Source organism: Prionailurus bengalensis, chromosome D2 (assembly GCF_016509475.1).
Source record: "Prionailurus bengalensis isolate Pbe53 chromosome D2, Fcat_Pben_1.1_paternal_pri, whole genome shotgun sequence".
In the NCBI taxonomy this organism is placed as follows: domain Eukaryota; kingdom Metazoa; phylum Chordata; class Mammalia; order Carnivora; family Felidae; genus Prionailurus; species Prionailurus bengalensis.
The window spans coordinates 6,656,932-6,679,643 of record NC_057351.1 but is presented as its reverse complement, the minus strand read 5'-3'; the positions used below and the strand labels follow the sequence as shown (position 1 = coordinate 6,679,643).

Here is a 22,712-nt window from a genome sequence, read left to right as displayed (position 1 = left end):
TTTCCAAAATATGAGTAACTGTTACAAGAAAATAAATGTGGGGGCTCCCGGGTGGCTTAGGAGGTTGAGTGCCAGCTCTTGATTTCAGCTCAGGTCATGATCCCAGGGTCATAGGATCCAGCCCTGTGTTGGGCTCTGCAGTGGGCAGGTTGCCTACTTAAGATTCTCACTCTCTTTCCCTCTGCCCCCGTCCCCTGCTCTCTTTCAAATAAATAAATAAAGTTTAAAAAACAAATGTTATTAGAAGTTGGGGGAAAACTCTTAATTCTCCACAAAGCAGTGAATTGACCATCTCTCCAAATGGGGGGGGGGGGCCGCAAAGATGTTGAATATTTTAATAGTGGAAAACATGTTTATATGTTACGATGTGAAAAATGATTATGAAACTGAGCATTTCATCCTATACTTATAATATAAATGAATGAAATTATGGGATAAGTACATAATATATATAAAGTATATAAAACGTACAAAAATATGCAAGAAATACACAAGAATTATACAGAAAGGTAAAAAACTTTTATTTCACACTATATATACATTAGTGGACTAAACAAATATTCCTGTCCTCCTGCAAAAGGATTGGAAATAAAAATTGCAAAGTGGTTAAGTGCTTCTGATGGAAGACTAAGATTATTGGCCATTTTTCTTGTCTGTGCATACTTTTATTTTCTCATATCATTCTAAGTACATCTAGTATTTTTTCAAACGGGGAGAGTTAGAAAAACTGTAATATATTACAGAGAGATTTTCACTTACTAAAAGAGGAAAAATTCAACCCAGAAAAATCACTTTTCTTTTATCTGGGCAGCAAAGTCTCATTATGTTGTTTGATAACTGAGCCATTCGAGGATTTTTGTTTTAACCTGGACCTCCTAAGGAAGACGATGCTTTGTAGCCTCTGGTTGTTAGGTCTTGAATGATATAAACTTAAATTTTTTTTTTATTTTTTATTTTTTATTTTTTTTTTTATTAAAAAAAAATTTTTTTTTTCAACGTTTATTTATTTTTGGGACAGAGAGAGACAGAGCATGAACGGGGGAGGGGCAGAGAGAGAGGGAGACACAGAATGGGAAACAGGCTCCAGGCTCCGAGCCATCAGCCCAGAGCCTGACGCGGGGCTCGAACCCACGGACTGCGAGATCGTGACCTGGCTGAAGTCCGACGCTTAACCGACTGCGCCACCCAGGCGCCCCTTAAATTTTTTTTTTTAATGTTTGTTTATTTTTGAGAGACAGAGAGAGACAGAGTGCAAGCAGGGGAGGGGCAGAGAGAGAGAGGGAGACACAGAACCTGAAGCAGGCTCAAGGCTCTGAGCTGTCAGCACAGAGCCAGACGCGGGGCCCGAACCCACGAACCGTGAGATCATGACCGGAGTCAGACGCTTAGCTGACTGAGCCACCCAGGCGCCCCTAAATGATACAAGCTTAAGACATCAGGGCAGTGAGCAAGTGGAGTGGCTCCACAGGTGCTCAGGTTACCCTTGGGGGGTGAGACCCCCGCTGTCTCTGTACGTGGCTGGCCTGGATGGACACCTGGCTCTTGGCTGAGGAATGCAGACACTCGGTGGAAGAAACTCAAGAGCCAAGTTAAGTGAATCATTGTCACTAGGATATGGATTGCGGGATGTAGTCTTTGGAGTTCGGAGAAACCAGAGATGGTGTGTTACGGTAGCCCTTTCTTGGAGAATCCCTGTATTCATTAGCGTTTTCAAGGTTCCGAGAAATTCTGGAGCAGGGAGACAAAGGTCATTGCCTCCACAGAAGGGTTTTTAGTGGGATTCCACTGACATCCGGGGAGTGGAGAGCTAGGCAGATGCGTCCTGGAAGGGAAGAGTAGGCACTGAAGAGAAGGAGGAGATCTTCCCGGTCAGGGGGGTACCTGAGTCGGTACCTGGTCGGTATAGATCTGGGAGTAACAGGAAGCTTCTGAGTTCTCGAAACCTAAGGATGCAGTGTCCACAGGGCCGGGTTTTCGTGTGCAGTAACTTTAAAAGGTTTCCTGAACATGTTGTGGTCACCTTGAAAAGTGTGTTTAAATCACATGGCGTAAATTACATAAATAAATTCCTGTTTTAAGTCTTAGTAGGGAGACTTGTTACTTGCAGGAATCTTTGTGATTTCTACTGTGTAAATACTTAGTGTAATGTATTTTCATGCATCAGGTTAATTGATATTGAGAAACTATTGATTTTTGGTTTAGAAAGTTGAGTGGTATTTAGAAAAATGAGTGGTAGAATTAACCTTCTTCTGTTTCTATAAAGTGGAAACATTTGGCCCTGTTTTCCGCTTGATGTCTGTAGTTCTTATTTAAAGAAGTCATACGAAGTGATGGGTAGAGAACCCCAGACCCCTGTTTTGGGAAGTTGAAAGGTTCTGAGAATTTAAAAACTCCTGCCTACACGTATGTGCCTTGCTTTGCTAAGTTAGGTGTGTAGCTCTTTAGCTCAGAAAATGTAAGCACAAGGGCAACAGATTAGAACCAAGATTACGACTTTTTTCCTGAATAAATGGGGTTGCTTCACCTCCTAGGTTATGTGTTCTACTTGTCTTCATTGCACAGCTCTATTTTAGCTATGGTTTTGCACACACACACACCCCCCCCCCCCGCCCACCTGCTTGCTATATGCATTTACTTGGACTTTGTTTATATCATCTCTCTTAGAAGAGCATGCATGGTCTGCATCTATGTAACTGGAGTTCAAGGCTCTGCGTCAGTTGTCACATACTGATGTACCGGGAATGACACTGCTGTCATGGCCTTGACGTTTGTATGTTACCACCTGTATCACTATGAATTGTGAGGATCTGGCTCCCAAATTGCATGGACCAGTTAATTCATAGCCTAGTGGGTTGTATTGTTACCAGTTGCTGTGAATACTTTTCTAGAGGTTTATAATGGAACGATTTAAAAAAAAATTTTTTTCAACGTTTTTATTTATTATTGGGACAGAGAGAGACAGAGCATGAATGGGGGAGGGGCAGAGAGAGAGGGAGACACAGAATCGGAAACAGGCTCCAGGCTCCGAGCCATCAGCCCAGAGCCCGACGCGGGGCTCGAACTCACGGACCGCGAGATCGTGACCTGGCTGAAGTCGGACGCTTAACCGACTGCGCCACCCAGGCGCCCCTATAATGGAGCGATTTTTAAAATGGATCGTCACTGCTGAAGAATAATTTTCAAAAAGCTAAAAATGTGTTTCATGTAGATAGTAAACGAACATACGTCATTGGTTTTATTTAACGCAGGAGGGAATTAAAAGAAAATTTGAGAAACTGGAAAAAAGGAATTACTGAAGTGATTTTATTAATGGATAACAAAACTAGTTAGAAAAACAGTACAGTGTGCCGTTTGGGGTTATCTTTTCTCCCAGGCAGAAATCAGACCTTCTGTGCATTGCCCTAGGTCAGATTATCTGGAACTACTCACAGGTTCACAGAGTTGTGAAACAGAGTCGGTCAAAGGTTTGTGCCCTGTTGACTTGGATGGCCCTCGGCAGGCCCACTGGGTGATGTCTGGCGTGCCATTGAAGGGGCACAATGGGATTTATTTTGCTCCTTTCCAAGTCGTGAATAGTTTTTCTGACATTTTTAAAACAGTTTATTCATTTTGAGAAAGAGAGGGAGAGAGAGAGAGGATCCCAAGCCGGCCCCACACTGTCAGTGCAGAGCCCAGCATGCGGCTCAACGCAGGGCTCAGTCTCAGGAACCATGAGATCATGACCTGAGCCGAAACCAAGAGTCAAATGCTTGATCGACTGAGCCACCCAGGCCCCCCTTTCTGACATCGTTTTAAAAATACTTTTTGAGCAGTTTCATTGCTTGAATGCGTACAGTTTTAGACCCTGAGACCAACGCTCTTCTAATGTGTTGAGACCTATGTGACAACAATATATGAGACAGGTATTTGGATTTACCGTGTCTGGTTTTGTTACCAGGTACCCCCACCCCTACCCCACCCAAGTGGGATACTGAAAATATGGTTAAGGTAGCACTATTTCTCATCTACATATTTTGTCTAATGACTGAGCAAATAGGGCGCTCCCTCTGCTTCTTAGATTGTTTAAGGGAGAGCTGGGGCATCGTAGCACTGTGCATTGCAAATGAAAAACAGGGCAACTGCAAACGTGAGAGGCAGGAGAAATTCCAATACTCTGTGTACGCACAGCCAAAATGGGGCAGCCTGGCACGTGGCACATTTTAGGAACTTTTATAGAAAACGTTACGTATGTAATCGGATGAGAATCCATCGTTTGACAGCTCAGGTAATCGAGAGCATTCCCGTCATTGCCCCAGATGCCTCATGAGGAGTCATCCTTAGTCTGAAAGGGGTGTGGTGACGGCCAGGTGCCACCTGTGCGCAGGGCGCACGCGCAGACCGGAACGCAGAGCCCCTCCCGCGAACTGGCCTCGTTTTCTAGCTGAGGGAACCTTGGGTCCAGAGGGGAGAGGAAGCCGCACTTGCTGGAGAACGTGGCCCCCGACTTCTTGCTAAGTGATGTGAGCTGTTCAATCTAAAGGAGGGTGGCTTAGGGACGCCTGGGTGGCTCAGTCGGTTAAACATCCGACCCAATTTCAGTTCAGGTCATGATCTCAGCGGTGATGGGATCAAGCCCCGGGTCTGGCTCTGCACTGATGGTGTGCAACCTGCTTCAGATTCTCTCTCTCTCTCTCTCTCTCTGTGCCTCCCCCCCGCCCCCACTTGTGCTCTCTTGGCCTCTCAAAATAAATAAACTTAAAAAAACTAATAAGGTGTTTATCCTTCACCCACAGGTGTACATGGTAGGTCCCCACATAAAGGTTCACCTAGGTTGCTGTCCGGGGTTCCCTCTTGGGGAAAACCGGGTGGGGCTGCCTCAGGGAAGGTACCCGGAGGGGGGAATGTAGGCGTAGCTCCCCCAGAGTCCGGGTTAGGAAATGGCCCAGGTTCAGCTCCCACTTCCCACGACAGACTGGGCTCCCCCGTCGCTGGCCCTGACTCTCCCGGGCCCTCTCACCCCGACCGACGGTGGCAGGCAGCTTCCCCTAGGGCTTCTGGAGTCCCGATTTTGAGGCGGAGAATCCGATTGGCTGGCCCCGTCCTCGTAGGTTCTTGGCCAGCCTGTGAATGGTTGCCTTCTGATCAGGTGTTCCTGCAGGCCCAATCCGCGGCGGCTGTGTGGCTGCACCTGGGTCACGTGGTGGAGCCTCCGGAAGTAGGAGGGGCTGGGCGGGTCCGCCGACGTGTGTCCGCTCGCGTCAGGTGTGAGCAAAGCGGTAGGTTTTGGGCCAGGAGCGTGTCCAGTGATGCGCTTTGGAACTGGGTTTAAGAATTTCATCTGTTTCCCCGTCGGAGTGAATTTGGGATGTCTTTTGGGGGCGTCTTCTATTCGTATTCAGTAAATTTTTCCTCTTTTAGGGCCGGGAAAGACCGCCTTGGTGACTGGCAGCGTGTGTTGTGGTAGCTTGGTTTGCCATTTCACGCTGAGTTTTCTCTGGAAGCCCTAATGTGACTTCAGAGTACGTAAAAAGGAAGTCAGAAAGTTCTCATTGTTCTGAGGTCCTTGAATTTTCACTAAATATTTATTCTTCGCAATATCTAAAAGGAAACAGGGTTCAAAAGGCAAGGCATTTGGATTAATTTTTAAGGAACATCTATGGGGCTGCTGGCGTGCGTACCTGTGTTTGGGATGCGGATGCTGGGGGGCCTTCCGAGGACCCAGAGCGTCCTGCGGGACCAGCCCCGGGGGATCCGTGATGTGCAGGGTGAGGACGGAAATCATCCTGGAGCCTGGAGGGAGTGAGAGGGGTTTACTGACGGTGTAGACGGAGCCCCTGGGAGACTCAGGAAGGAGCAGGGGTCTCGTCTTTGTTTGGGGTGTGGCATCCAGGAACTGGTCAGAACAAAGGCGAGGGCCCGCGTGTTACTCCTCGGAGCCAGGGTCCCCGCGTGGGGACGGACGTCCAGCTCTGTGGTCTGGAATTGCCCTGTGATGGCTTCTCTCCTGGTCCTTCCTGGGACGTTATCTATTGTAGAGCAGTCATTGACTCCGTGTCCCTTACAGGGAGGACACACACCGTTTGCACCGTGCAGCGTGTGCGACGTCGGGGTGCCGATCCTGGCAGGAATGTAAGCAGGGGAAGGAGCGGAAAGCGGATTTCTAGGGGGCCCTTTGGTTTCCCTATCTCAGTATGACGTAACCGAAGCTTAGGAGACCTTCTGACTGGTTGGGGAGATAGTGTTTCAAACGGACGCTACTTGGGACTACAGTAGATGAGACATCCCTTCGGTTGTAAGAAAGGATTACAGCTTCTGGGCGCCTGGGTGGCTCAGTCTGTTGAGTGTCAGACTCTTCATGGTTTGTGGGATTGAGCCCCCGAGTCTGGCTCTGCATTGACAGCGTGGAGCCTGCTTGGGATTCTCCCTCTCTCTCTCTCTCTCTTTCTCTCTTTCTCTCTCTCTGTCCCTCTCCCATGAGATCTCTCCCTCTCAAAATAAATAAACATTAAAAAAAAAATAAAAAAGGGTTATAGCTTTTGATCCTTCTGTAATTAAGCCATATTTTGGTAGTGACATAAGACTGTGTAAAGATGGCTTTAATGAAAGGTAAATTATAACACAGCGTGAGGTGAAAGTAAGTCTCAATCCAGAATTTATTGGGTGCGCATGTGGTATTTTGAGAAAATGTTTTTGGTAAGTAAAAGGCCATGCGGAAAATTCCTCTCTTATTGTAAACACGTTTATTTCCGTTGTTCTTTCGAAGCCCGGCGATGGGCATGATGGACGGTGAGGGGAGCCGGGGAGGGAAGGACCTTAGAGACCCACAGGATCACACAGCTCACGACGAATAAAGCTTCTGACGGTGGGTAAGACTCCAGTTTTGAAAGCGATGACTAAGTGTGGAGAGTAGAGGTGGGCGAACTGATCGGAGGAGTCTGATTTGATAGATTGGGTAGGGGAAGACGTGGTGGGATCTTGTGGGTGATGGATCACCCAAGTCTGCCCTGGGTACCGAGAGCGGGAGGAGCACAGAGAAAGTGTGGCTCTTGCCTGCAAGGAGCCGTAACTATTAGCATTATTATTTTTAATGTTTATATTTGGCACACAGAGAGAGAGAGAGCGTACAACCAAGGGAGGGGCAGCGAGAGGGAGACCCAGAATCCGAAGCAGGCTCCAGGCTCCGAGCTGTCGGTACAGAGCCCGATGCGGGGCTCGAACCAACGAACCGTGCCATCATGACCTGAGCTGAAGTCAGACATTTAACCGAATGAGCTACCCAAGCACAGCTTATTTTTTTTTAATGTTTACTTATTTTTGAGAGAGAGAGAGAGAGAGAGAGCGAGCAGGGGAAGGACAGAGAGAGAGAGGGAGACACAGAACCTGAAGCAGGCTCCAGGCTCCCAGCTGTCAGCAGAGAGCCCGACATGGGGCTTGAACTCAGGAACCTCGAGATCATGACCAGAGCCAAAGACACTCAACCGACTGAGCCACCCAGGCACCCTAGGGAGCTGCAATTAAGAACATCTGAGGAAGGTTCTATTGGCACAAACGTGGGTAGAGTTTTAGTAACAACCAGACCCCGCTCCGGTAAAGCAGGGCGGGCACTGCGGGCAGGGCCGTGGATAACGGGACCTGCGATGATAGAGGGTTCGTCCAATTGTAAATGTCCCGGCACAAGTCGTAGGTGCCTGACACTCTTCTGGGCAGCCTTCTAAAGGGAAAATAGGGATAGATTTTATATTTGGGGAGGGGGCCAGGGTATCTGAAGATTTAATTAGAATAAAGAGATACTTTTGTTTGCAGGACCCTTTTCTGGGTCCCTTATGCCCTCGTTCCCATTGGTAAAAAAGGACAAGACATTGGCCAGGCGGACGGCTGGTTTCCGGGATTAAAATGAGATCCATAAAATGTCAAGAAAGGCGCCTGGCCCGCGGTGGGGAAGCGCTTGGGTTCGTTGATGTTATTTACCTCCTTGGTTTCACTGACCACCCACGAATGTCAGTACTGGTTTGGGTTTTCCTTCTGGCTGGACTGCGAGAGCTCCTTCCGGGACGCCGCTCGCGCATCTGTGTGGTCCCGGGCAGTAAGCGCTTGCTGAATGAAGGGATGAAGTACCTTTTCTTTCCTCCTTCTTCTGCGGGAGGCACTGGCCACCTCTTTGGGGAAGGGGAGAGGGGCGGTGGTGGGCATGAGGTCACACTCAGGTCTTCGGGGATTAGCCTCTAGGTGGTCACCGTTCACTTCTCTCACCGCTGCGGGGAGTACAGTTGCTTTCGCTCTTTATCACCTTTGGGAATGACTAGTACCTTGTATTTCTCTGAAAATGTTTGCCCCCCCCCCGCCCCCCAAATGCTCTCCTTCATTTTAGTGGGCTGCAGTGTGTAAACCTGTCCTTTCCTTCCAGATGAACCTGTTCCTCCAAATTCCTCTATTTAAATGCACCTTCTAGAAGAGAGGGATGAGCAAAGCCTTCTGAGAAGCAGGGTAGTGAATGGGTGATTTTTTTTTTTTTTTTATAGTTTGTGTTTTCTTTTACACCGCGGCGAGCAGCTCAGAGAAAGAGCTGGGACTTCCCAAGAGACTCATGATGTCCTGCATGTTGAAGCAGGGGTGGAGGACGAGGGGCTGGGAGCAGGCATTCAGTTTGCCCTTGGCGCGAAGTCTTTAAATCTGGAAACGGTGGGGATGCTGTGCAGCGAGGGGCAGATGAAGGCTTTCCCGGGGTGTAATCCTGCGTTGTTCTCTCTGGCGAAGAGGGTGATGCCAGCCGCCAGCAGCAGGACGCCTGTGGTGTCCGCAGGGGCACGTTGCACCGTCTGGTCACCGTGAACTTGATGCGGTGCCTGGGGCTCGGCAACCCGCCCTTGAATCCCTCCCCCATGAGAGACCGCAAAGGCTCTTCTCCAAGCAGAGGACAGAAAGAAACCGTTCAATTAAACTGTGTTTGTTGAGACTTAGATGCTAGGAAGAAGGTACTAACTCTGTACTTCGGGTTTCGTAGTCTCAAACTAAGGTCTCCTGTGCGTTTGTTGTTCATGAGTGAGAATGAGAAAAATTTCAGTGGTTCTTACTGTTCTAATGAAGTGTAATTTTCATAGAAAAATGTAATAAAAACGGAAAAATATAACTAAGTTAATCTGGTGGTCTTATGGTCTCTCCATATCATTCGTGTCTAATCACGCATCATCTTCCCCTCCTAGAAGAAAAACAACTGAATCGTATGTAATTACAGAGTTTGGGACCGAGTTGCCCACAGCCAAGTGTGCCCGCTGTGGTGTCCGTGTCTTGCATCCGTGGGGGACAGCGGCAGCCGATCTCAGCACTGTTGTCCTATGGGGCCGCCTCCCCCTCGCAATCTGTCAGGCTGCGCCGCCCCCCCCCCCCCCCCCCCCCCCCCCCCGATCGAGGAGGAAATAGTAAACTCTGGAAGGATTGACTCTTCAAGTACAAACTTGTAAAGTGGGCGTTCATGCCTTGCTGGGTTTCACGAACTTGAATCTTTTCCTTTCTCAGCCTTGCCTCTTAGCTCATTCCTTTGTACCCTTCGAGCCCACAGCTCCACTGCGGTTTTTCTCGAGAGGAAGTCAGCAATAGTAAACACTAAACCCTTAGCAGGCTGTGCGTTGCTGCACAGAATTACTGCGCATAAGGGAAGGATACCTCCTTCTGTCCTCTCTCCTCCCATTATCTGTCTTTATGTCACCGGGCTAATGTCTGCGAAGGTTCCTGTCTTACCATACTCGGTCTCAACTGAACGTGTAGAGCCACCACGGCCTTATCTGTGTAATTTGGATAATTTCTTCCCCTGGATGCTTGACTGTGCAAGGTGAGCACACTTCCCTGGGACACGAGTCCCAGAAGGAACTCCCCCCTTAGTTTCTAACCAGCAGGTGTCTGTTGTGGAATCAGACCTTCAGCGTTTGCTGAGTACTCCCCGTGCCAGATCCCATGTCCGCCGGTCCCCAGAGAGCTCTCAGCCGCTTCCACCATTCTCTCCTCTCTAAAAAGAGTCCATCCACATCTATTTTTGTTTCTGTCCTCCAGCCACTCGCCATCAACACATTAGCCCATCTACCAGGAGGAAGGCGTGCCAATACCCTTTACTCAGGACGAATCAAAAGCAGTTTGAAACCGGGAACTTGTGAAAGGATCGTGAAATGATTTTGGAATGGAAAAGCAGGTTGGGCGCTTTCATCACAGAGCCAGGCCCATCCTGTGTCTTTGGTGTCCCGTAGTCTTGGCGGGAACCTTTTCCTACTTCCTCACAGCGTGACCTTGGACGGGTTTGCAACCTTGGACAAGTTACATAATCGCTCTGGGCCCAGTGTCTGCCTCTGATCCGCCGGGGATCCTCAAGCCTCCCCCCTTTGCAGGGTTCTCATTGGATTAAACGCACAGGCATCACATTAATTTGCACGTCACGTCTGACAGTCGTAGTTACTGTCATTGACGTTATTTTGCACTTACCAGTGAGGATGCAGGAAGGCTTTTTTAGTGACACGCCTTTTGGTGAGTCCCTCACGTATAGTCTTCTATCCAGTCTTTTTGGATATTTTATTTCCTCTCCCTCTTCAAGCAGAACAGGCAGTTGTGGTTTTGAGCCGTGTTCCCTGCTTTTTGAAAGTACTTATGATCGAATTAAATATTCATGCAGGTAGGGCATGTCATTTGAAGGCGGCATTATCATTGTATCCTCGATAATTGTCTCGTGGCAATTTGCCTCTGCATCTATGACTTTTTCTGACGGACATCATGTTCTTTTGATGCCCCTGCTGCAGTGGGAAAAGCCCGCAGCGCATGAAAAGAAATTAACACGACAGAACATTACCCCTCGTGAAGTGTACGGGTTTCTTTCGAAACGTCTCCTTTGAGGTACAGAAAGATCAGTGGGCCTCCTTTGCGAGTGACGGAACTATTCAGCTTTCCGGTACTTCAGAAGACTTCTGGGGACCCCGAGTTACTCGATTCTTTTCCTTTAAATGATTCATGAGCAGGGGCGTCCCAATATATTCCGTATCTAGTTAGAATGGCCTCTTTTCTGGGAACATTTTCCTTTTGGTTTTTGGTGTCTCTGGCCCTCCACAGAAGCCGTAAAGAGGAACAGTCTGGCTTCACCTAAGTGTGTAGCTTGGGGTATCACACTTACCCGCCCTGAGACCCGGTGCCCTCCTCTGTCTGCAGGCTTCATAGCAATTGGAAGATCAAATGAGATCTGCATCAGTACCTTAGTCTAGCTTCTAGCACAAAGTAGAAGCTGTTACCTGTATTTTTATAGGTGTCTTTGCAGCTATAAAAGGAGGTCCCAGGGCGCCTGGGTGTCTCAGTTGGTAAAGCGTCCGATTCTGGCTCAGGTCATGATCTCACAGTTCGTGAGTTCAAGCCCCGCATCAGGCTCTGTGCTGATAGCTCGGGGCCTGGAGCCTGCTTTGGGTTCTGTGTCTCCCTCTCTCTCTCTGCCGCTCCTCCGCTCGCTTTCTGTATCTCTCTCAAAAATAATTAAACATTAAAAAAGAAAAGGAGGTCCAAACTCCCCCCCACCCCCGTCCCTTTTCCTCATGTCACCCCCAGCAGGACATTTGTCTTGGACAAATGGGAAGGCCCTTCCCTTTCCATTTATATCATAAAGCAACTTCTCTGCCCTACAGTCTCTGGGGGGTTGGAAGTTGACCTCAGACAACCATCCAGGCAGCCAGAACACCATCCTTAGACCGGTCACCATCTTTCTGAGATAATATCTCCTTGTAGTCAGTGACTACTTGTCTCTCTTCCTAAAGCGTTTTATTTTGGTCCAGGTACAGGGATTCGTGGATTCCCAGACAGATGCCTGGATAAGAGTCCTTTGTCCCACAGGTGAAACTAACATGTGGTATTTGAAGTCAGGGCCGCGGTGACCTTGAGAGTGGTGGCCGCACGTGTGTTTGCTTTAGCTGAATTAAGTGAGCAACTCAGGATTTCTGTGCTTTTCTGCATGCGTGCATCGTCTTGATGCAAATGTTAGTTTCTTACAAAGGTAACTTTTCCCTCTTTCTGGGTACCATAATTCACGTATGAATTGGAAGGGTGATACTTCATTTTTAGTGGAGAAAGTCTTCAATGAAATGAAATGAGGAAGCGAGTCTGAGGCTTTAAGGGTATGTGGGCGGAAGGCTACTTATCAGCTATTCGTTTGCGCACAGTTGGTTTGTACAGGACCTGTACACACGTTCCGCTCAGCCTGCTGGTGGTCGCACTTAGTGAAGACGAACATTTAAACGCGTTGCCACCCTTTCACTCTATAGTCGTAATTCTGCTAGTTTGAACAGTGTTCTTTTTTGTGTGTTTATCCCTCGCCGTATCACCAATGAGCAATTATCTGCCTGACGAGAGAAGAGACAGTTTATAAAAAGTGTCCGATTTGATGACTCCAGCTGTACCATTGGGTGCGCTTGGGGTACCGACTTGCATTAGCTTTGGGGTTTACGTGCTTCCTTCTATCAGGCTTTGCCTGATGAAGTTCACTCTGTATTCTGTGACAGCCAGAAATTAGCTGGGAAGTGGGGAAGAACGAGTTGTGCTATGGACAGAGAACAAGAAGTGAGCAGTAGTTACCCTGGATTTGAGGCGGTTTTTCTTCTAAGCGGTTTAGTACGCAAAGGATGCCTTTTAATTCGCTTCTTATTTTCTCCTAGACTGGAAGGAAGGCTGATGCAGAAAAATACCAACATGGTTCAGGTAAATGGATTTTTAATTTCTTTGTGTACCTTTTCTGCTTGGTTTGTATTTCCCATGTTTTCCCACCGAGAAGAACTCAAAAAACTATTTTTGTGGTCAACCTGACATAGAAGGAATGTTTTGGGTGCATAGAGGTAATAGTCAAACGCATATTTATACCATTTAGTTAATTTAGTTACACGTGTATGTTTAATAATTGTATATTTACATCAAACAGCAGTAGAACTAATGTTTTTTTCCTACCTCAGAGTAACTTTCTTCCAACTCTTTCCATACACATTTGTTGTCACTGTCTCTGTCATAAGTCACATTTTTGAAGCATCCGGAACAGGCCACCGTTTATTTGTTTGCAGTGCAGTGTATTTGGAATCCCTGTGTGTGATGCCGTAATTGGAAGGTTTACTCCAAGCTGTAAGTAACCGTTTGCCCAATGTTAGGACAGTTGCTGGTTCCGTTTTTTCTGTGTCGATGAACATCGGAGGTCTCCACGATGTAACAGTTTGTAGCTTTGCTCTGTTAAATACACTTTCCTTCTTTCTTCCTTCCATCTACTCATTCATCCATTTGATTTATCTTGACGTAATTACATGCGCATTGTTTACAATTAGAATAACAATCGTAACAGCCACCCCTCTTGTTCTTAGACTGTCATTATCCTCTGCCCCTGTTCAACTCCTTTACTCCTTATTCTCTCGTTTGCCATTTCTAAACAACACACCGTACGCTTGAAGTGCCATTTAGTGATTTCTTTTAAAATTTTAGACTTCTACAGATGGATATCCCGCTGAGGATTTAGCTCTCGTGTGTAACCCTTTACCCTCGGTGCACACCTGCTCTTCCCGTCTCCGTTTTGTGGCTCCTGTCTCGTTACAGTGTGTGGATAAATAAATATTTAACGTTTACTTGATTATGACTGTATTTGCCTGTGACTGAGCTTTGTGATATTTATGTTGAAACGTCTCGGGCTGTTCTGCTTCCCAGTTGGCTGTGCGTGAACAGTTTTATTTCTCTGGAAAACGTTTGACTCTTTTCTCTATCCCCCAAACTCTGAAATTTCCAACTGGGACGTAGGTCGTAGGATCTTTTGATGTCAGCGGTCCTTTCAATCCTGAGGCTCATTTCCTTCAGTTTGAACAATTTTCTTGTACTATTTCTTGGATAATTCCCTTTCTACTCTTTCTTTTTTTTTTTTTTTTGGATATTTGGGCCCTGTGGTTTGATTCTCTTATTTTCTTATGTTTTTCTTTTCTTTTTTCCTTTTTTTTTTCCTGAACTATTTCCTGTCTCTTTGTGTTTCTGTTCTACTTTCTGAGAGATTTTCTTAGGGTTATTGGACTTTTAATTTCTGCCAGCATGTTTGTGATTCCACACTTGATTTTTATTGGTCTCTGAATATTTTATTTTAAAAAATAGAATGCTGTTCCTGTTTTATGGGACTAGGGACGGTTTGTCTGGGGAAAAGATCTGGGGTTCTAATTACCCCCCTCTTTCTTTCTTTCTTTCTTTCTTTCTTTCTTTCTTTCTTTCTTTCTTTCTTTCCTTCCTTCCTTCCTTCCTTCCTTCCTCCCTCCCTCCCTCCCTCCCTCCTTCTTGCTTGCTTGCTTGCTTGCTTAAAACAAAATTTATTTTACCTTTTAGTTCTGTAGGTGAGAAGTCTGATGGGTCTCACCGGGCCTCAGTTAAGGTGTCTGCAGGCCTTCCTGGCGGCTCCCGAGGGGAATGTGCTCCTGAGCATGTTCTCGCTTCTGAAGGCCCCCTTCCAGGTGGGGGCCTCTTTACAGGAGCAGTAGCAGGTCAAATACACCTCGTACTGCATTACTCTGACCTCTTCTGCCTCCCTCTGTCACATTTTAGCACCCTTATCATTACATTGGACCCACCTAGATCATCCAGGATTATCTCCCCCCACTTTTTTTATTATGGCAAAAAACACAAAGTTTGCTATATTAACCATTTTTAAGGACATGGTACAGCAGTGTTACCTACATTGACGTTGTTATGCAACAGCCCTCTAGAACTTTTTCATCTTGCAAAACTGAAACCTTGTACCCATTGGTACAGTTCCCCTTTTCTCCCTGCCCAGGCCTCAGGCAGCCACTCGTCCTCTCCCTGTTTCTAAGAGTCTGACGGCTCCAGATGCCTCATGTGGGTGGAACCTTCCAGTATTTGTCTTTGAGTGACAGGCTTATCTTACTTAGCATGATGTCCTCCATTCCTTTCCTGTTATAACCTGTGACAGGATTGCTTCATTTTTTTAAGACTGAATAATACAGCATTTTATGGCTGTCACACTTTGTCTTTATCCATTCATCTGCTGATGGACATTTAGGTTGCCTCCACCTCTTGGCTGTTGTGAATAGTGCTGTGGTGAACGTGGGTGTGCAAATACCTTTTTTAAAAAAATAATTTGTTTTTTATTAAAAATTTTTTCCCCATTTTTAATTCAACTGTAAATAGCACACAGCGTTACATTAGTTTCAGGTGTACAACGTGGTGAGTCAACATTTCTGTACGTTACTCAGTGCTCATCGCGGTAAGTGTCCTCTTACTCCCCTTTTCCTGTTTCCCCATTCCCACCCACCTCCCCTCTGGTGACCATCAGTGTGTTCTCTGTAGTTAATGAAGAGTGTGTTTGTTCGTCTCTTTTTCTTTGTTCACTTGTTTAGTTTCTTAAATTTTACATATGAGTGACATCGTATGGTATTTGTCTTTCTCTGACCGTTTCACTTAGCATTATACTCTCCAGCTCCATCCGTGTTGTTGCAAATGGCAAGATTGCATTCTTTTTCACGGCTAAATAATATTCCATCACACACACACACACACACACACACACACACACACACACACCCCCATATCTTCTTTATCCATTCATCCGTCAGTGGACACTCGGGCTGCTTCCATAGTTTGGCTCTTGTAAATAATGCTGCTGTAAACATAGCAGCGCATGTATCCTTTCCACCTAGTGTTTTTGTATTTGGGGGGCAGATGCCCTGTAGTGCAATTACTGGATCATACGGTAGTTGTGTTTTTAATTTTTTGAGGAACTCCCGTACTCTTTGCACGGTGGCTGCACCGGTTTGCACTCCCACCAATAGTGCACAGGGTTCCTTTCTCTGCACATCCTCGCCAACACCTGTTGTTTCTCGTGTTGTTGGTTTAGCCATTCTGACAGCCATCTGTGTGATGGTAGCTCAGGGGGTGTTCACTTTCATCTCCCTGATGCTGAGCGATGCCGAGCATCCTTTTATACTCTTGTTCACCATCTCTGTATCTTTTCGGGAGAAATGTCTGTTCAAGTTCTTGGCCTGTTTTTTTTTTGTTTGTTTTTTTAATTGGGTTATTTGTTTTGGGGGTTAACTTGTAGGAATTCTTAATATACTCTGTGTACTAACCCCATTATGGTATACATAGCTTGAAAATATTTTCTTCCTTTTCATTGGCTGCCTTTTTCCTGATTGTTTCCTTTGCCAGGCAGCGTTTTTAGGTTTCACGTTGTCCCATTTGTCTATTTTTGCTTTTGTTGGCCTGCACTTTTTGGTGTCCTACACAGTTAATCATTGCCAAATCCAGTGTCCTGAAGCGTCCCCCCGGTGCTTTCTTCTAGGAGTTTTATTGTGTCGGGTCTTACGTGTAGGCCTTGAATCCATATTCATGGTGTCCGGTAAGGGTCTAACTACTCCTGATGCAGACTTCTCCCCTGCCCCTCATTTTCACCCCTTCCCCTCTCCTGCCCAGGAACCACCGCCCTCGTTCCTGAGCCTCTCGGGAGCGGTCAGCGGGCTTTTGTTTCCTGCCCGGGCAGTGAGCTTCCTGCTCCGCTCTGCTCAGCAGTCACATCTCTTGTCTGCTCCAATATTCTTTTCTGTTCTCGTTGTCCTTCGGGATTTTTCTCTTTTTTTTCTCTCGTTACTGTAATTTTAATGGGGATTTAGAGGGAAGCAGAGATAAACGGCCCTATTCCCTTGGCCATCTATCACTCCCCAAATCCAGATTGATTTTTAAAATGATATTTAAAAGACTTTTAAAAAATGTTATCTCATAAATGCTATTGTTAGGTTATACCTCCAAAAAAAAGAAAAAAAAGAGGTTCAATCTACTCTCCTTTGTTTCCTTTTTGTTAAAATGTCTAAGGCTAGCATTAATTGAAATAATCTTCCCAAACGTTTTTAAATTCAGAATAAACAGATTTTTGTTCATAACGTGAGGTCTCGAATGTAAGATGATACCATTTCCTGAGGTATAGTTTTCTTATGGGGCGAAAATCCTTGATTTATTCTTAGGTGTATACACCATATGTTGGTACGATCAGGAGACGATGTTCTTTAATGTAAATGTATTTTACTCGGATGCAGCCATTGAACACCTGTAAGCCGAGGTAATGGCAAGCCTAATTTTTATTTGTTTTTCTAGTTAGTTTGTGACAGCACCTTTCTTTGTGACCGTATGCATGTTCCTCGACTTACAGGGGGGGTTGCATCACGATAAACCCATTGTAAGTTGAAAATATCGTTAAGTCGAAAATGCATTTGATATGCCTAACATACTGAACATAGCTTCGTCCGGCCCGCCTTGAATGTGCTTATTTAAAACACTCGTGTGTGCCTACAACTGGGAAGAATCCTCTAGCACAAAGCCTATTTTATAAGAACGTGTTGAATAACTCGTGTAAGTTATTCAGTGTCGAACTGAAAATGAACAGCAGAAGGGTTGTGTGGGTACAGAACGGTTGTAAGTTCCCCTCGCAGCTCGTGGCTGCCTGGGCGCCGAGGCTCGATGCCACCTTGGCACCCGAGAGAGCATTCTAAGAGCACATCACTAGACCAGGCAGAGGGCAGAATTCAAAGTATGGTTTCTACTGAACGTGTATTGCTTTGGCACCACGGTAAAATGAAAAACCCCGGAACTTAAGCCATCATAACCCAGCAGCCATCCGCATTTGGTTATTTACAGGTGTAGCACTATTTCTTACTATTTCGTGACGGGATAAAGAGAGGTTAGACTGGGCACCGCCTGCTGTCAGTAGGTTCTCAGGGCTGTTAAGAGTGGTTTCTTTTGTTCCAGCAACTGTTTGCTCACATAGTTAATTCTGTTGAGAAGTTCAAGATTTCAGCTACCCTGCTTGCTGCATGGTCCTAGGATTTTTATCCTCGGGTCCAGGGATGGGCTTCAAAAAGTTTAAGGTCTTTTTGAAAATTTGACTGGTATTAGGATAGGCTTCGCTTTCATTAGCTGGTCAGTGATGCAGGGCTCATGTGATCCTGCAAAGGGTTGAGGACCCACTTTTAATAGATTGTTTTAGAGAGAAAAAAAATAGAATGCCACTGATTAAATTAAATACGATTACAATAAGATGATGTGTTGCTAACTGCCATTGGATTGCACATCCTTTCACCGGGAAGTGCAAATGGCTGTAAATGAGGGACCGAATGAAGAATGCTCTTTGTCCTTTGTCAGATGCAAAACATCTCCAGCTTCCTGGTTATGCAAAAGCCCCGCTACACACGTGTAACCAGAAGAGGGGGCATTTATGAGAGTCATGTTTTGGCCTCAGAGCAATGAGCCCCCTTTTAAATTTTTTTTTTTCAACGTTTATTTATTTTTGGGACTGAGAGAGACAGAGCATGAACGGGGGAGGGGCAGAGAGAGAGGGAGACACAGAATCGGAAACAGGCTCCAGGCTCTGAGCCATCGGCCCAGAGCCTGACGCGGGACTCGAACTCCCGGACCGCGAGACCGTGACCTGGCTGAAGTCGGACGCTTAACCGACTGCGCCACCCAGGCGCCCCAATGAGCCCCCTTTTAATCTACCTGTAGAGGGTAACTTAGTAGTTACCCTTTGTTTTCATCCCGAAGCTGCTGCAGTTAATTTGTGAAAATCAGTTATTTGTTGACAATTAAAGAATGTAGATAAATATATAAAAGGAGAGATGCATGTATGACATAAAGAGTTGCAGAGTTTAGTTTTCAATTAAGAAAAGATGGTGGGGGGGGAGTGTGGCGCCTGAGTGGCTCAGTTGGTTAAGCGTCTGACTCTTGATTTCGGCTCGGGTCACGATCTCATGGTTTGTGAGTTCGAGCCCCACATCAGGCTCTGCACTGACAGCACAGAGCCTGCTTGGGATCCACTCTCTCCCTCTCTCTCTGCCCCTCTCCCCCAAATAAATAAATAAACTAAAAAAACCAAAAGATGGGATTTAATATAATATATATTCATGGCACGCACAAAAAAGCTTTAAAAAAAGAGAAAGAAGAGGGTAGGAGTTTAGGGAAGGTCAGTTGTGAATTTTTTGTTTCCGATTACTGACAGTGACGTAAACTGGATTTGTAAGGTGTCTTTCAGCTCGAGAGTCTTATGGTTCCATTTTCAAAGTGGTTAAGCTTAAGTTGCTCCTTGATTCTAGGTACATCACTGAGATTTTGGGGGTTGCACGAAAGCGTCTGGTTGGGCGAGTTCTGAAAGAAGAGACAAGGCCCTGCCCGAGGAAGCCTACCCAAGAGTAACTGCAAAGGAGCCTGTCAGTAGCTGCAGAACAGCAGCAGTAGGAGGTACGTCAGAGCCAGAGTTGGGGTCCGGCCTGCTCTGCTTGGTCTCTGGAAGGGAGGCTGTTCTTAGGGCAGGGCCTCACTCACCTTCTGGCCTCAAATGCAACTTGACTGAGTAGGGGGATGTTGCTCTGATCTCCTCCTTGAGCAGCTCTGACTGGGGCCCTTCCTGTTGCCCGAAGGACAAGAAAGACCATAAAGGCACCATGCAACTCCGGGCAGATGGAAGTGATAACACATTTCTGGCCAGAGACCTCCCTGCCTTTTATTGTGGGAACGCGGAAGCCAGTTTCAAAGCTCAGTGTCCTTTGGACCAGCTCTTCCTTACTGGCTTTACTCTTACCCTGAAGGACTTCAAGGCTGTATCTGATTGGGTAGTGGCTGCATCAAGTTGACTGATGCCCTGTTGGTCATGAACTTTGACCTGCTTTGACACCCTCCTCCCCCACAGTTATGTTGTGAAGTGGTTACCTTATTTCCTTGCTTGTTGCCTTTAATTCTTATCTCTTCAGTAATGTTTATAGTCAAGGTCAGGGTCACCCATTATTTCATATCCTGTGACCTTCAGTGGCTGTATGGCTTTTGACGCACTCGCTCTTTTATTGTGGAATAGCCCAAGTCACGTCATGTGTCACTTTGATCCCTCAGGGATCTTTGTTTTTGTTTTCATTTTCAGTAGTGGAAATATTGTGTTTTTATTTTGGGTACTGTCAGCGCAAAGCCCACCGTGGGGCTCGATCTCACAAACTGTGAGACGGGGACCTGAGCCAAGATCGAGAGGCGAATGCTCAGCCGGCTGAGCCACCCCAGCAACCCTTGGTTTTCTTTTAATCTACCAACGTAGAACACAGTAGACGTGCCTGGGCCAGGTATTTTACATCTTTGGTCCTCACACTGTCCTGGGAGTATTAAACAAGTCCCATTTTCCAGATGAGGATATGGAGGTTCCAAGTGGTTCAGTAACTGGCCGGCTGTTTCCCACCGCATACCTGGCAGAAACCGCATTTAGCAGTAGGTCTGTCTGTCTGTCTGTCTGCTACTCCACGACGCGGAGACAGTGTACCATGCCATCCCCCTCCTTGAGGCAGGATTTGACAAATAGTCTGATGCTTGTGGAAATCGTCCGCTCTCCTTTGTCCACCATCGTTTGCCACTTGTTCCCAACGCATGGCACGCGTACTTGGTTTATAGTTATGTTTGCGACATGTAAGGAGCAGAGTGAGGTTTAACGTTTTTCAACGGTTACTGTTTCATAATTTTATTGAGGGTATTCCTGGTATGAGACATTATTAAACATGTCCCTTTCGAAACATAGGCTCTCACGCCTTCACAGGTCAGTTCAGAGTTGGGCTTCTGAAATATTTTTAATTTGATTAGTAGGTGCTGTATAGACCCATAAATATTTTATTTTATTTTATTTTTTTTATTTATTTTGAGAGAGAGTGCGTGCACGTGAGCGGGGAAGGGGCAGAGAGAGAGAGAATCCCAGGCGGGCTCCACACTGTGTTGGAACCCGACGCAGGGCTTGAACCCATGAACCGTGAGACCGTGACCTGAGCTGACACTTCACCGACTGAGCCACCCAGGCGCCCCCGACCCATACTTAAAATCTTCACTAAAAGCCTGGGAGGTGGCTGGGAGGTGGGTGTGGTCTACCTTCTTTGAGAGGCGAACCAGCCCAGGCAGTGACCTTGTGAAACCTACCCGCCCCTCCCATCAGAGACTGGTGGAGCCCTTACTCCCAACTCCATACAGGTCTGATTTCACAGACTGTGATTTTGACAATTACCCATCCTGGCTGATTACACACAACGGTGACGTTTAGACTGCGGATGCGTCTAGGAACTTCTTTATGCTTTGCATCAAAGGCAGTCTTCTAGCAAACAGTTAAATAAGCCTCATCGCCACAGTGGGGAAGCCTTCTAGATGGGGCTGGTGCGTCCCTGGTGAGACTGGGTCATGTGGTTTTCCGGGACCGCCTGGCCCTCGAGAATTGGGCGCATGTGTCACACGTGCTCTGGCCGCACGTGTTTCCCACAGGCCTTCTGTGCTGCGGTGGCAACCGGTTCCTCTCCCCTGCGCAGCTGCGTCTGAAGTACTTGGGCCACACAAGCACACAGGTAAGGGCCACGTTTTATAGGAATCTCAAAACCTACAAAATATGCACACCTCGAAATTTCAGGTATGCGGTGTCTGTGTAACTATAAGTGAAATTCCTTTTTGTTTCTAAATGTATTTTTCCCCTGGTACTACATCGATAAGCTCAAATAACAAAATACAAACCACCACGCAGAGGTAGACACCAAGAGATAATATTTCGATCCTTCCAGATTTTAGTCCTAGGAGTGAGTAGATTTATTAAAAAGAACAGAATTAGAACGATACTGTTCTGGATCCATTTTTATTTATGGCTTCAGTGTTTTCCCCATGGTTTAAAATTTTCTTTTGCAACATGCTTAAAAGGGGCTGAAAAGTGTTCTGTTTGGGTAATACCAGAAGTGATCCCATCCTGTTACTTGATAGACCTAATCCTTTTTCAGTTCAGTTAGTACCTCTCCAAATCAGGCCACGGTGATGGGAGAGTATTAAAATAAACATAATTGCCAAAAGCTTTCCTGCGTCCTGTAAAATAACTAATGATGGTTAAGTCTAGGGGATGAGGGGCGCCTGCGTGGCTCAGTCGGTTGAGCGTCCAGCTTCAGCTGAGGGTCATGATCTCGCAGTTTGTGGGTTCAAGCCCCACATCGGGCTCTGTGCTGACAGCTCCGAGCCTGGGGCCTGCTTCGGATTCCGTGTCTTCCTCTTTCTCTCTGTCCCGCCCCTCTCTCAAGCTCTGTCTCTCTTTTCTCTCAAAAATAAATAAACATTAAAAAAAAAAAAAAAAGGACTCGGGGATGAGAAGACCCAGATGACATCTGCTGCCACATTGTGCAATGAACACAACTTGTAGATTTCCCAGTACAAATGCCATGCATGAAGGGAACACTGGGAATTCTCTTCTGACCCGGATGCTTTGCAGCCTCCTTTTTTCGTGCACTGAGGTGACCCACCTTTGACAAGTGACTGGTTTTTCCGTACTTACATGAAACTGTTCAACTTCTGATTTGCAGATGTCTCGCCCTACCAGTTGCTTACTTTATTTGATGCTTCGTGCACTAATTGAGCACGTCCCGCCTCTGTTTTTGGCTCTTTCACATAGGTTACACCCTAGGGCAGACAGCTGCACTGACCTGAGGAAGCCGTAGGCATCCTCAGTGATGCTGCTTTTCCAGTTTCCTGGAGAGACATTCACAGTGCGGTCCTGGCATGGCTTGTGAACCGGAGTTCTGTGTTCTGTGGGGAACGGGAGTCCTCCAGCTGGGATGGGCGACCGTGTAATGGAAGTACTCTGCCGGGAACAGGCTTCTGGGAAGCGGGGACCATAATGTACTGTCCCTTATGGTTCTCGTATAGACATCGTTCCGAGATTATCACCA

The 22,712-nt window shown here is 46.5% G+C and overlaps 1 long non-coding RNA gene across 1 annotated transcript in view; it reads left to right on the top strand.

The window, feature by feature from the left end:
- Positions 1-21,960, top strand: part of LOC122492663 — a 144,568-nt gene extending 122,608 nt beyond the window's left edge. Inside the window, exons 2-4 of the long non-coding RNA XR_006299728.1 lie at positions 12,648-12,690; positions 19,095-19,239; positions 21,277-21,960. This is a non-coding gene — a long non-coding RNA (uncharacterized LOC122492663). The remainder of the gene's footprint in view (positions 1-12,647; positions 12,691-19,094; positions 19,240-21,276) is intronic.
- Positions 21,961-22,712: the final 752 nt, after the last annotated feature.